This window comes from Petromyzon marinus, chromosome 74, assembly GCF_048934315.1.
Source record: "Petromyzon marinus isolate PM22_M1 ecotype Great Lakes invasive population chromosome 74, UKy_Petmar_22M1.pri1.0, whole genome shotgun sequence".
NCBI lineage: Eukaryota > Metazoa > Chordata > Hyperoartia > Petromyzontiformes > Petromyzontidae > Petromyzon > Petromyzon marinus.
Window position 1 is genome coordinate 731533 of NC_133740.1, and position 13142 is coordinate 744674.

Genomic DNA, 13142 nt, shown 5'->3' on the forward strand with positions numbered 1-13142 from the left:
GTGTGCATGATGGGTGGGGACAGTAAAGGGGGTGGGGGGGGGGAATTGGAGGGGGGGAGCAGTGGGTACGGGTGGGATGGCTTCACAACCAAAGTCCCACTTAGAGAAATATAATAATAGATTGATATAAATTCTAGCTCATTGTTACCTTGCTAAAGAGTAATGTTATTTATTTATCTATCGATCCACGACTGCTTAATTGAGTCTCAAGATCCCTTTGCAGGAAGACCGTGCATTGGAATTCCAGTTTAAGGTGGTCTTATGCATGTGGGATGCAATAAGAGGTCCTGGAGAACCCATGATAATGAAATGAAGCTTAAAGGTCCACACAGACATGAAACCACTTGCTCTACAGCCATCTTCTGGTCACCTCAGCACAGTTAGTTAAGAAATTGATGCGATCTACCAACCCTTTTCTGTAACGTTTTTGAATTGCTGGCATACACAACTATAATCAATATAACCATATTGATCGATATTTAATATAACCTTACTTGACTATGACCAAATCACCACGAATACAGCTGATCTTAGATTCTGGACGTCAAGCAGGCTTGAGCCTTGTCCGTGCTTAGATTGATGATCACCATACACAATGCAGGTGCAGTAGGCAACTGTGGAGCTAGGTTGTCAGCAGTGGGTAGTTCAGAAAAATTAACAGTTGTGCTATATTGTTCTCCCATTATCTGTACTCCCTGCCTTCACCAACCTGGCATGGACCAGCGTGAACCATAGTCAAAAGAGCCCCCACAAACTGAACGTTGTGGGAAGGCCCTATTTCAGAAGCGGATTTTTTAAAGGGCTGTGAACGCATATACCGTTTGTGCACAACCATACTTGTTCAATTTAGCGCCAACTCTACTTTCGAGGCACTTTGCTCAATATAGTCCATGCGTGCTTGTGGTTGTACGTGTGTAGGTATCCAGGTTATCGCTACCCGCCGGATCATCCCCAAGCCTACTCCGTCACCAAGCAGTACTGGCAAGTACTGACGGCAAAGCTGGCCTTCGTCATTGCCATGCAGGTACACATCAACATGCACACACACACACATTCATAAACCCATAGAAAGATTAAGGTACAGCCCTCCGATTACTTGCTCATGTCACTGATGGCAAAAAGGGCTCCTGCTATAGGGAGCTCAAGAGAGACCCTTAAGATGTATTTTTACTGCTCTTCCACACTGGTCAGGCGTTTTGGGAAGATGTGGGAGTTCCCACACTGGACAGAACCAAACTCAGCCGACCAATTGACTGGATGTATTCCATTTACACTGCTAGGTGGATAGAGGCAGTGGAATGTAAAACACTTTCACCATTGTTTACACTCCCACGACCAAAGATCAATTCACACCCGTGACCTCTGGATTGCAAGTCTAGTGTACAAAGTCTTACACTACTGCACCATCGTATAGACTCATCTGTGAGCAGTTGTTAAGGTCAGCAGAGCAAACCGTGATCATTGTCAATGGGTCATTTCAGATAATGCCAGTAATGCTATTATACCTCACAATTGCACAGTATTTCTGAGATCACAAATAATAGTGGTAATACAATACTCACTTTCATCATGCAGCAGACGATTCATGTTGTTGATGCAATTTGTCACACGTAAGCATGTGTGCGTGTGGAAAGCGGAGCGGCTGCGTTGTTGTTTGTGAACTGCGCTACCAATCCTGTGTGACCGGAGTACTATTTCTGGACACAGCCAACAACAGTGGAAAATATTAGAACCAGTGTTGAGCTTCCCTTAAGTTGATTCTGTCTTAAAATGAGTACTTGATGAAGTGTGTGAAAATCATCACTGGCGAGATAAAGGTGCACACCACCCCCACAGGCACTGTGCCACCCTTCATAGATGCACTTGTCTCAGTCTGTGAAAGGCTACACAGGGAATCTTTGCAGTGGTGACATGGCCGAGTGTAGGTTTTGCTGATTGTTGCGGTAATTTGCGGCTGCCCAGGTGAATACGGTGGGTGCATTAACTGCCCATCATAAATGTTGCCTGCTGCATAGTGAACGTAAAAAACCCATTAAGTAATTCAAAAAAAGTGCCTCGGTATAATTTGCCAAATGTTCAAAAATTACTCAAATGACTTAATTTAATTGGGAAAAACGACGTAACAATATAATATCCCTAGGCTGCAGGTCCCCGGAATAGTTGACCTGAGATGTAAAGCACTTTGAGATGCTGCCCTATTATATTTAGTAAGCACCCATTACATGCAAATCCTGAAACTGAAAATCCTTTACCTGTGTGTGGACGTGTGCAGCACGTGGTGTTACTCACGAAGGCCTGCATTGCATACATCATCCCGGACACGCCATCCCATGTGCGCGCCTGCATGCGCCGCGAGCGCTTCGTCGTACAGACGATTCTGCAGCAGGCAGAGCTGGGCCATCTCGGTAACACCCTCCTCACCGATGCCCCCAGCTCACCGCCATCGCCTCAATTCCACGTTGAGGATGAGCAGGCAGAGATGGGCCTGCTTCACTGCTCGCTGCATAAGCAGTCTCCTGGCGTATCGCACCCACCCCAGCGGTGCCACATGGAGAATGAGCAGGCAGAGAAGACTGGTGATGACTCACTGCTGAAGGGAACCGAGGAGGAATCAAGCAGCGAGGATTCGTCAACTGTCTTCTACAGTGTATAATTCTACTCTGACTTTTAAAGGAGGCTGCTATCCTAACTCTGTTTGCATATACAGATAGTCGAGGACTATCTGTATATATATTTATAAATAGTTTATGATTTAACATGTCTCAATCATCTCATGTCTTTTCATACGAATCACGATGTGAATGAGGAAAACTAGAAATTATTGTTATTTTGTATATATTTTTAATTTTGGTTTAACACGTAGGCTTTCGGGTCCAATATTATACATAGAGGTGTTTTTTTGGGTTAGATCGCGTACATATATAAACGTGTCGTTAAAACCCGCCACCACTCGACACAGCCAACTAGTAAGGGTTGTCACGGAAACAGAACAAGCCAATTCGTCACTGGTACTTTGGAGAGCCAAGCCACAACATTTACAATCGGAGTACGACGTTTTGCCAGTAATTACAACTGGCTTCATCAGGCGACAGCTAGATTTGTGACACTCTCACGCAAAGTGGGGGGGGGGGGGGGGGTGGGAGATTACCGAGTCAACGTACATTATGCATGTGCATTATGAGAGCCCTTTCATCTTGTCCTTCCTGTCTATTGTGTATTAAAATAGCCGTACCAATAGTAATCCCTATTGAAGTATGCTGCCCTTTATAGGCATGCATTTAAATAATGTATTTTTTTGTTGGCACCCGTGTTCAGCAGTAGCAGAGCACACGTGCCAACAAGGATACTCAGTTGATTTTAATGTTGAAGTTCTGTGCAAAACTAGCTACTACTGGCCAAAAATAAATCGAGAATCTATCGAAATTGAAAGAAAAATTTACAGTTCGGATAGCTACCGCCTTTGTGCTGTGTGGAAGCGACTCATCAAATAGTACATTAGATGAAACTCCGAGTACCCACTCAGGAGGTATAGTGGTAAAGCAGTGGAGGAAAAAAAAGCAAATTTTTAAATTTGCCCTTGTTGAATGATAGAGTCGATACACACAGCAAGCGAGATTAAGAAAGCGCATCGGAAGAAATACCGGAGGTGAGAGAGAGAAGACAATTGCCTGCTGGAGAAGGAAAGGCATTTCTACCGAGGGAGACAAGTTGACAAAGATTTTGATAATGGGAACCGGTGGCGTGACTCGATCTTCCCTATGTGTGTAACACGCTACCGAAGGAAAACAGAAAATCGTATTCAAAGGCTAAAATAAGCTCCATTTTTATATAAGAGCCCGATAAACAATAACCCCATCCATAGACTGAGGGAGAAAGGGAAGAGCTTGAACAAAGGGGAGGAGATTACGACGGAGATGGGTTGGAGGTGGAGAGAAGGGGAGAGGGGAGGTCGTAAAGGCGGCTGCACATTCAAGGAAAGCGGCGTAAAAAGAGTTTAACGGGGACATGGAGACAACAGACAAAGGTTGGAGAAAGAGGAAGAGAGGATCTTTCAGTGCTCCCTACAGGAAACCCACAAAACTGAATTTCCTAAACTCGTGTCGCCTCCGTGACAGCAGCACCACCAACGCCACAGACTCACGCTCCCCTAATCGATAATACCATCTCCATTGCCGACCAGGCACGAGATGGCTGCTCTCAACACCTCGGTCGTGGTGTATGCAGGAAAAGACTTCCGGCTGGTGAGCATCCGGCCATTGCGAGGGTTGGAAATAAACTGAAGCACGGGGCGACTCCCACAACCTTCGGGTATTTCCCAACTGGATGACGTCTTGGGATGAAGCCAGAAGTAAGCCAAATCCGCACTCAATAAATGGGACAAAGATCCCAGAGAAGCCTCCAGAAATGTCACAGGAGGCTCGGGTGTGAGAAACCAGACTCCATGTGGGGTCCTCCAGACCTTTGCCCTCCAGTTCATCAACATTTGTAAAAGCAGGACGTCTCAAAGGTACGTAGCATGGGTGAGGGACGATGTTGAGAACCACGTTCCAAGATTAGGCGCTTGGACAGGTTGAGGTCCGAGTAAACTTTTAATGGAGCTCACATTACGGATAGAAGGATAGTGTGCCGGCACAATCCGGACACCCTGCTACACCGAAACACTCTGCTGCATCAAACTCCCTGGTACAGCTAAACACTGGCACGATTGCGCACAAATACACACAAACTCTCACTCGGCCAGTTGGTACACAGGTTGTCAGTTGTGGGGGACGCGGGCCCCCGGCTCCCCCCCCCCCCCGGGGGAGGGCTGATCTCAGGAGGGCTGCGGGCTCCGGACTCCTCGCTCGAGTGAGAGCAGCCGCTACTCGACTCCTCGCTCGCGGTGAGAGGGCTGCCGCTCTCCGGCTCCTCTCCTCGCGCCGCAGCCCCTCGGGTCCACGGGTTCTGTTTGTGGGGCATAGCTCGGGGCTGGCACGTGGCTGCCTGGAATCAATCCGTCGCTTCTCAGCCACTCAAACGCGACGTCTCCGCTCACACAACCCCGCGCACCACTCACACGAACTGAACGGGGGGTCAGGGGTCAGAGGGCAATGACGTCCTTCGCACACGCGTTGCCGCCGATGCTGGGCAATGGAGATTGTTTAAAGGGCTGCGTGGCGGGGATTTGGAGTCGATTTTAGAGCGACACACCAATCGCACGCGCGGGACGGGGGGGTCGGGGCTCAGAGGGCAGGGACGTCACTCGTACACGCGTAGCCGATTGGGGGGCTGTATTGGAGATTATTTAAAGGGCTGTGGGGGCGGATATTCGGGATTGGTGTTAGCCCGCAGTCACGAAAGCTTTAAATCGAAATTTATGTTAAGTGTAATGTGTTGGTGTTAATAAATAGTGTTGCCTCCCAAGAAGTTGTGTGTGCCTATCTCAGCCCATTACATATAAGTGTAGATGTGATTATGTAATTCTTGTGTTCATAAAAGTGTAGTGACACAGCGCTGACTGCTGTCCAGCAGCGGCAACTGCAGTGGAAAGTTTGCGCACAAGCCGTTGAGCATATATACGGGTGTGCCGGCCGGGCAGAGGAATTGGGGCAAGGGTCATGGAAGACCGCATAGGGAAGCCTCTGGAACCCTCTGGTCGGTTCGAGAAGGGAGGCGTGGATAGGGCAGAGCCAAGCCGCGCCGAGTAGAATATAAGCTGTGGAGAGCGAGAGCTCCGGGCTGCCGGTTCTGGGAGTGGACTCGTCTCGTCGTCGTTGTCGTTGCCACCGCATTCGCCCAATCATTGCTTGGCCAGACAGTAGTTGGCCTACTCGGTCGATGCCGTCGGGGCAACGTGGACAGGGTCGTGTCTAGGCCGGGCTCTACGGAAACGTGGTCGAGAGAGTGAGGCCGGAGTTGGTGTAAACAAGATAATAAAGAGACGATGTCTCCCGCAACTACCTCGTCTCCGACAGTGTGTGCGACACACACCACACGTCGGAAGGAGAACACTTCACAAGTATAAATGCTGTCTGTGTCAGTCGAGTCACATTTGCTCTAATTTATTTTGATGGTGACCTAAGACAGGAGAAGCAAAATGCACTTCAGGAAGTGATATTTTTATAATGCAGAGGCTGTGCCTGATACACATCTTTCATATGTTGTTTGGCAACCCTGGTGCCCAGTAAACGACATATGGCTAGATCTTTGCATTGAATTCCAAGTATTAATTCCTCCATACTTGTGTACAGTTGAGTTTTTATTCCATTCCCTTCATGAACCATGTTTTTGAACTTTACATCATAGTAAGATAGTACATGCCGATGAATAATTAATAGATGCTTGAAAACATCTATCCCCCACCATCTGCCTGTGTTTGGCCTAATACTCAATCACCCAAAATGCCCAAATTCACCATACATACTCTAGGAATGTAAGCAGGTTAATGCTTGGAAATCCATCACAATCATCACCCCCAAATGTGAAGACATGTCACGAGACTCGCTGACTTTTCTTAAAATACTTGAGAAATACAAATTATAGCTGAATATTTTCAATTCCATGTGTATAAGCCTTTGTATATTTATTTTACAATAAATCTGAGACATGCACAATATAAAACATTCAAATATCAGAAAATATTTAATGTATGTTGAATTTCTTTCACACTGTACATAACCAACCATGCTAAACAAGACATGATAAAAACAATCCAAGTCATAGGTTGCATACAATATACAACTTTGGTTTATTGATTACAAATTACATAAAAGGTTCTGAAATTTTACAATACAGGTATAGTGCAATCTAAATAAGCAAATGCACTTTTACAGTGATTTCCCAAATGTTTATAACTACACAAATACTAGCATGTATGTTCCCAATAAAGTAGGCTCCTTCCAAAATGGCTAAAACCAAAATTGGTTTAGTTGTGCTCAAAATATTGTTCACATATCTGTTCTCTTTCAAGTGACGTTCGAGTCTGTATGGAGTTGCTGTGCAAAATACTGCGGCAACCATTCACTAACTCCAACCCTGAACGAATTTCATCACATTTTTCCATACTTTGTTGTGGCACTTCTGTTAACAGGGCAATTACTGTGCCCCACGGGCCCCACACGTTCACAAGTAATTGCGATTCACACCACAGCACCTGGAGTACCGTTGATGTTCAACAACCATGAATTAGCAGGAGGACCAAGCGAACGTATCCTTCTGAGGACAAACCTCGACCACCGCCATAAAGTGCTTTCGGGCTTTCTACATCACGGGTAGTCAGCCATCCTTGTGCTTCTTGATGATGTCAACCAGCTCTTTCAGACACGACAGGTGGTACACGGCCCTGAGAAGAGACACGATTGAGAGAAAATTACTTGGTTGACTTATCATGGTGGAAGCCAGAACAATCTCACCAAGTCTCAGGAGGGTTTGGTAGTGATATTTTGCAAATTTCATCAGCGAGTGGTATGTGAGAGGAAACCGGAGAACCCGGTGAAAACAGAGGGAGTAAAATGCAAAACTCCGCAAATAGATTCAAGATTCCATTGCTGTATTACTAACTCCTGGTTACCTCTCAGCCAAAATCTCTAATATATGCTATTCCCAAATAGTCTCCCATCTAAGTAATAACCAGGCTTACCTGCTTAGCTTATAACATTCATAATCTGACATCATACTTAGAGGCGGTGCAGCGTCTAAGCTGTGCGTGAGTGTGAATATAAAGATAAATTCACAATGGCGTGGAGGGGTTTTCCCAGGGACGATCAGCCCCTAGGAAGATGTCTGTGTTGAATCTGCCCGGGGAGGGGGCCTCCAAGCCGGGGGAGTCCAACGCCATGTGCGCCCTGCTCAGCAGCTCCTCCAATGAGGCTGTGCATCAAGAATCACGCATCGCATGTCACAACCATATGGGTGGCCGCTCGGCCGTCTCTGTGAAAAAAGACTGAATATGTAACTGAAAAGATATGAAATGTCATCTGCTATATACAGACTATATCTATATATACACACACCTAGGGATCTAAGGTCCTCTGACACGGGCCCCTCGTTGGCTACATTCGTAAGGCTGGAGATGTCCAAATCTTTGAGCCACTCTGGGTAGTTTGGTCTGCTTTGCGGGTTCTGAGCGGCACCTGCTCTCTTCGTGCTGGTATCCGTCTAGTGGCTGCTGGTCTGAGATGCCACATCGCAGTCACGCAGCCAGGCCGGGTACCTGAGCTCAGGAATGCTCGTGATCCCTGACACACCCAGCTCATCCTTTTGGCTTGTCAACGACCTGGAATAGGTACTTGTCGCACAGCCGCCGCCGTTCGGCAACTACTCACGCCTAGTTGCTTCACTGCTCCGTAAGTACGACAAAACGTTCTTCTGGTTAGAAAAAATATATTTTTTGGGCTTCGCCAACAAATTTAACGGCGGCAGAGCCTTGCTGCTTCTCGCTATTTAGCTCAACCGTTCAGTTGGCTTATTGCCCCTCACCAATGATGCGCCGAGGCTATGCGCGGTGACCCCGAGAGATGACCGCTTGCCTCTGTGCGACACCACGAGCCCTCGGTGGGCGCCAGGCGAGCAGAGCAAGGACATGGAGGAACCGTCAGCTGGCGCCGCTAGGAGCTGGTCCGTGGTTAGACTGACCATCTTTCTCTGAACCACGACCGCTGCAGCGCAGCAGTGAGGCTGCACGTGCCCGAGATGAGGTCCTCCACAAGCAGCATGCCACCTGCAATGTAAGACCCACAGACATTTTACTGGTACACAATGCATTTGCTCTCCCCTAGATTCCTTGACCCCTGAACGGCAATCCTGCAATGTTGCCTTACTTTGCGCCATCAGTAACTAATGATGTTATCCGTTTGTGGAGTTTGTGAAAAAAAATCAAGAATATTGGATAAATCAGTGCATGAGCTGTTACTGTTTAAACTTCAGATGTGTCCAGTCTAGGATCTGCAAATTTTTACACAAAGGTTGGAGGATCACTTTGATTTCACAAACTTTACAAACTCGATAATCAGTGAAGTTACTGGAAGATGACAGGAGAAAGAAATGCATGCACCGACCTATCTGTTCAGACCTATGCTATCCTCTCATATGCGTGTGCTTACTATGGATAGTTTTCTCTGACATAAAATGAACTCATTAGTGGAATTTGCCAAGTATCCCAGTGTGGGACTCTCACGAAAATGTCTCTTTAGACCTCATTAAGGGTTTTTTTTTTTTCTCGGGGAATAACATTACATTCATGATAGCATAGCATACTTGGCAAGCACCCAGTATAAGTAACTAGCTTCGATACGATTGCACCGCCTGCACACTCGATAGCCACTCGAGCGCAAGCACCACGGAGCGATTCCTCGCGTGGTGAGAGGCGCAACCCACCCTCATCCACGCTGCGCATCCTCCTCTCCTCCACGTGTCTCCGCTCCGCCATGCTCTGCACGCATCCTGGGTGGCGGTGACGCACAGATTCCGCTCTGCTCAAAGTCCTCGATGTAGGCGTCCAGCACATCGCTCGCCGACGAGTAGCACCGCTCTCCATACACCACAGGGCTGCGGTAGCGCCCGCTTCCGGTCCGGAGCGGCGAGCTGCCCAGGCTGCTGCGGGGGCTTGTGAAGAGGTCCGTCACTGTGCTGTCGCCCGAAGGGCTGCTTGTTTCACCACCGTTGCTGTACATTTTGTACGATTTGGGATGCCCGGACCGGATGGGGCCAGGGAGAGGAATGGCTGTGGCTACCAGGTCACCACTGGTCCTGGTATGGGGGGCACCATGAGGAGCTGCTGTGTGCGGAAAGTGGGTCCGACGTCACAACGCATGGGCCAGTGTCAACCACTTCGCGTTAGCAGCTTCAGCGTTAGGTCTCTTAAGCTACTGTGGCTGTTGTCCTTTTTTCAACAAAAATCCCTGCCTTTCCCATGGTTTCCTTCAACACACCTGCAAGCTCTATGTACAATTGAAATGTCACAAATGCACTACCTGCATACTACTACATTATGAATGATATACATTTAAGAAATTAGCTGGAGACAACTCCATATTTAAAACACACAATTCAAAAGAGAAGGCTTAACATTTAACATTGGTTAACGTTTGGCATGCACACCTGCATATCAACAAATTACTGTACTACTAATACAATGCATGCTAAATATTAATAGTGGTATTACAGTAGTATGACTACTTATATTTATATATTATCGCACCTCCGAAGAGCACGGTGGGCTTGGTACGGTACGAAAGAGGTTCAACACACATACAGAATACAATACTTTCTGAGCACATTATGCATACCGAACCTCCAAGTTCCTTACCCTACCCTGAATAACAACGTGTGCGGAGTACAGCTCCTTTTTCAATCCATTGCTGGCTGACAGCTGTCCCATGCTATGCAGCTCCCAGGGAGAGGGGTTATTTACCATACTTCACCACGCTGGTCAGTGTGAATTTGGTGATGGCAGGGGACTATAGAAGTGCATTACAACCATGTACTGAACATTGCTGCACAATGTCAGGGGGCTATAGAAGTGCATTACAACCACGTACTGAATATTGCTGCACTGATGGCAGGGGGCTATAGAAGTGCATTACAACCATGTACTGAATATTGCTGCACCGGTGGCAGGGGGCTATAGAAGTGCATTACAACCATGTACTGAATATTGCTGCACTGATTGCAGGGGGCTATAGAAGTGCATTACAACCACGTACTGAATATATCTGCATTGGTAGCAGGGGGCTATAGAGGTGCATTACAACCACGTACTGAATATTGCTGCACTGATGGCAAGGGGCTATAGAAGTGCATTACAACCACGTACTGAATATTGCTGCACTGATGGCAGGGGGCTATAGAAGTGCATTACAACCACGTACTGAATATAGCTGCATTGGTAGCAGGGGCTATAGAAGTGCATTACAACCACGTGCTGAATATTGCTGCACTGGTGGCAGGGGGCTATAGAAGTACATTACAACCACGTACTGAATATTTCTGCACTGATGGCAGGGGGCTATAGAAGTACATTACAACCACGTACTGAATATTGCTGAAGTGGTGGCAGGGGGCTATAGAAGTGCATTCCAACCACGTACTGAATATTGCTGCACTGGTGGCAGGGGGCTATAGAAGTGCATTACAACCACGTACTGAATATTGCTGCACTGATGGCAGGGGGCTATAGAAGTACATTACAACCATGTACTGAATATTGCTGCACTGATGGCAGGGGGCTATAGAAGTGCATTACAACCATGTATTGAATATTGCTGCACTGGTGGCAGGGGGCTATAGAAGTACATTACAACCATGTACTGAATATTGCTGCACTGATGGCAGGGGCCCACCGCGCGCTGAACTCCGCGTTCCCGTCTGCGGCCCTGGCGAAGGCGAGGTACTCGTGTTCCAGTCGCAACCTCGCCCTCACCAGGCCCCGCAGCGTCGCCACCGCCGAACAGCCGCTGTCCGCGGCGCCCTGCAGCTTCCTCTTTCGCGACATATAAACCGCCAGCCTGGCCTGAGAGCAGGCAAAGTTCACCAGGTCGTGGCGTTTGCCGGCTGTGTAGGGGGCCCGGTGCACCATCCAGCCCCTTCGGAAGGCCATCCCCAGTTTCCTGGAGATGGCCCCGAGGAGCTGGTACAGCGGTGCCAATCGCGGGCAGGTTAGGTACAGGTGTTCTAGGTCCTCCCGCTCGGCGCAAAACGGGCACTCCTCCGACGCCCCCGGGGTGACTCGGCTGAGCCACGCGGCCGAGGGCAGCGCCCAGTGGAGCGGCCGCCACCGCAGGTCCCCGCAGCGCTTGCAATGGGGGGCCTGTAAATCCGGCCCCACTGGGGGGCCCGCGTCCTCGGACGGCGCGAGCACGCCCCTCCACTTCGTATCCGGGAGCACCCCCAGCTCGCGGCAGTGCAGCGCCTTGACGCTGCACTCGTACAGCGTCTTCTTGCACGCGCACCGGAAGGCCACGTCCCGGCAGCCGGCGAGCCGCAGCAGCCACCCGGAGTCACCGCCGTCGCGCTCGGGGGGCCGGGCGCACGCAAAGCTCAGCTCTGGGAAGGGAGGGGGGAGGGGGGATGGGGGGAGGAGGAGGGAGGGTGGGGGGAGGGGGGGGGAGTGGGGGGGGGAGAACTCGGGCGTGTCCAGCCGCAGCCGTGACTGGCGCATCGCTTCGAGCGCCGCCCGCAACAACTTCGCCCCGGCCAGCACGGTGCGGAGCCCCGCCGCCCCGCTGATATCGGCCGCGGGTTTCCACGTGGGGTGCCCGCCGCGGTCCCGCACCAGGTCCGCCACCATCCGCACCCCGCCGAGGCGAAGCGGCGGGCCAGCGCCGCCTCCTCCCGGATCCCCGCGAAGCGGCCGTTGTGGAACAGGGGCTCGCGCAGAAACTCCCCGAGCGTGCTGCCGCGCGTCCAGGAGGCTCCGCTGGAAAACCGGCAGTCTCCCGTAGTCCACCTGGGCCAGGTCCATCAGGAATAGTTCGCGCCCATAGCCCAGGCCGCCACCGGTGTCTCACAGCAGGGCGAGGGTGGGCGCCACCCAGGGCGCGGCCTCCCCGCCGTACAGCAGCCGCCGCACGGTCTGGAGTCGGAAGGTCAGGACCCTGGTGGTGACGTCCACCAGGCCCTGACCGCCCTCGTCCACCGGCAGGCGGAGGACCCCCGGCCTCAACCAATGTTTGCCCTGCAACGCAAAGCGGGTGAGCGAGCGCACCACAACCACGAGCAGCCACTCTGGGGGCTGGAGGGCCTTCGCCCTGTGCCAGAGGACCGCGGCCGCCAGGTTGTTGCCCACCAGCACCCGCCCCCTGAAAGACAATGCCGGCGCGAAGCGCGCCCACGCCGCCAGCCTGGCCTCGAACCGGTCCCGTAGGTCGGTCCAGTTCTCCCGCGTGACGTGGGGCTTCCCGAGGTGGACGCCCAGGTACTTGACGCCATCGGTTTGCCAGGCGACGCCTCCTGGTAGGAGCACCGGGCACGCGGCGCCCCGCGGCCCCAGACGCAGGGCCGTGGTCTTCCCCCAGTTGATTTTGGCACCGGACGCCACCTCGTACGCCTCCACCGCCCGGCACACCGCGGCCACGTCGCGCGCGTCCGTTGCGACGACGCACAGGTCGTCGGCGTACGCCGACACTCTGATGGTCGCCGCCTCGGGGCCCGGCACCCTGTACCCC

The 13142-nt window shown here is 50.6% G+C and overlaps 1 long non-coding RNA gene across 3 annotated transcripts; it reads right to left on the bottom strand.

Moving 5' to 3' along the window:
* Positions 1-6690: 6690 nt before the first annotated feature.
* LOC142907041 (uncharacterized) lies at positions 6691-10640 on the bottom strand. 3 transcript variants are annotated; one of them, XR_012930632.1, is made up of 3 exons: positions 9355-10640; positions 8458-8698; positions 6691-7321 (listed from the first exon to the last, which is right to left on the bottom strand). It is a non-coding gene; the product is annotated as an uncharacterized LOC142907041 (long non-coding RNA). The 3 variants fall into 3 exon arrangements; XR_012930633.1 differs by having other exon boundaries at positions 8508-8698; positions 9355-10635; XR_012930634.1 differs by having other exon boundaries at positions 8614-8698; positions 9355-10626.
* Between the last annotated feature and the right edge of the window lie 2502 nt (positions 10641-13142).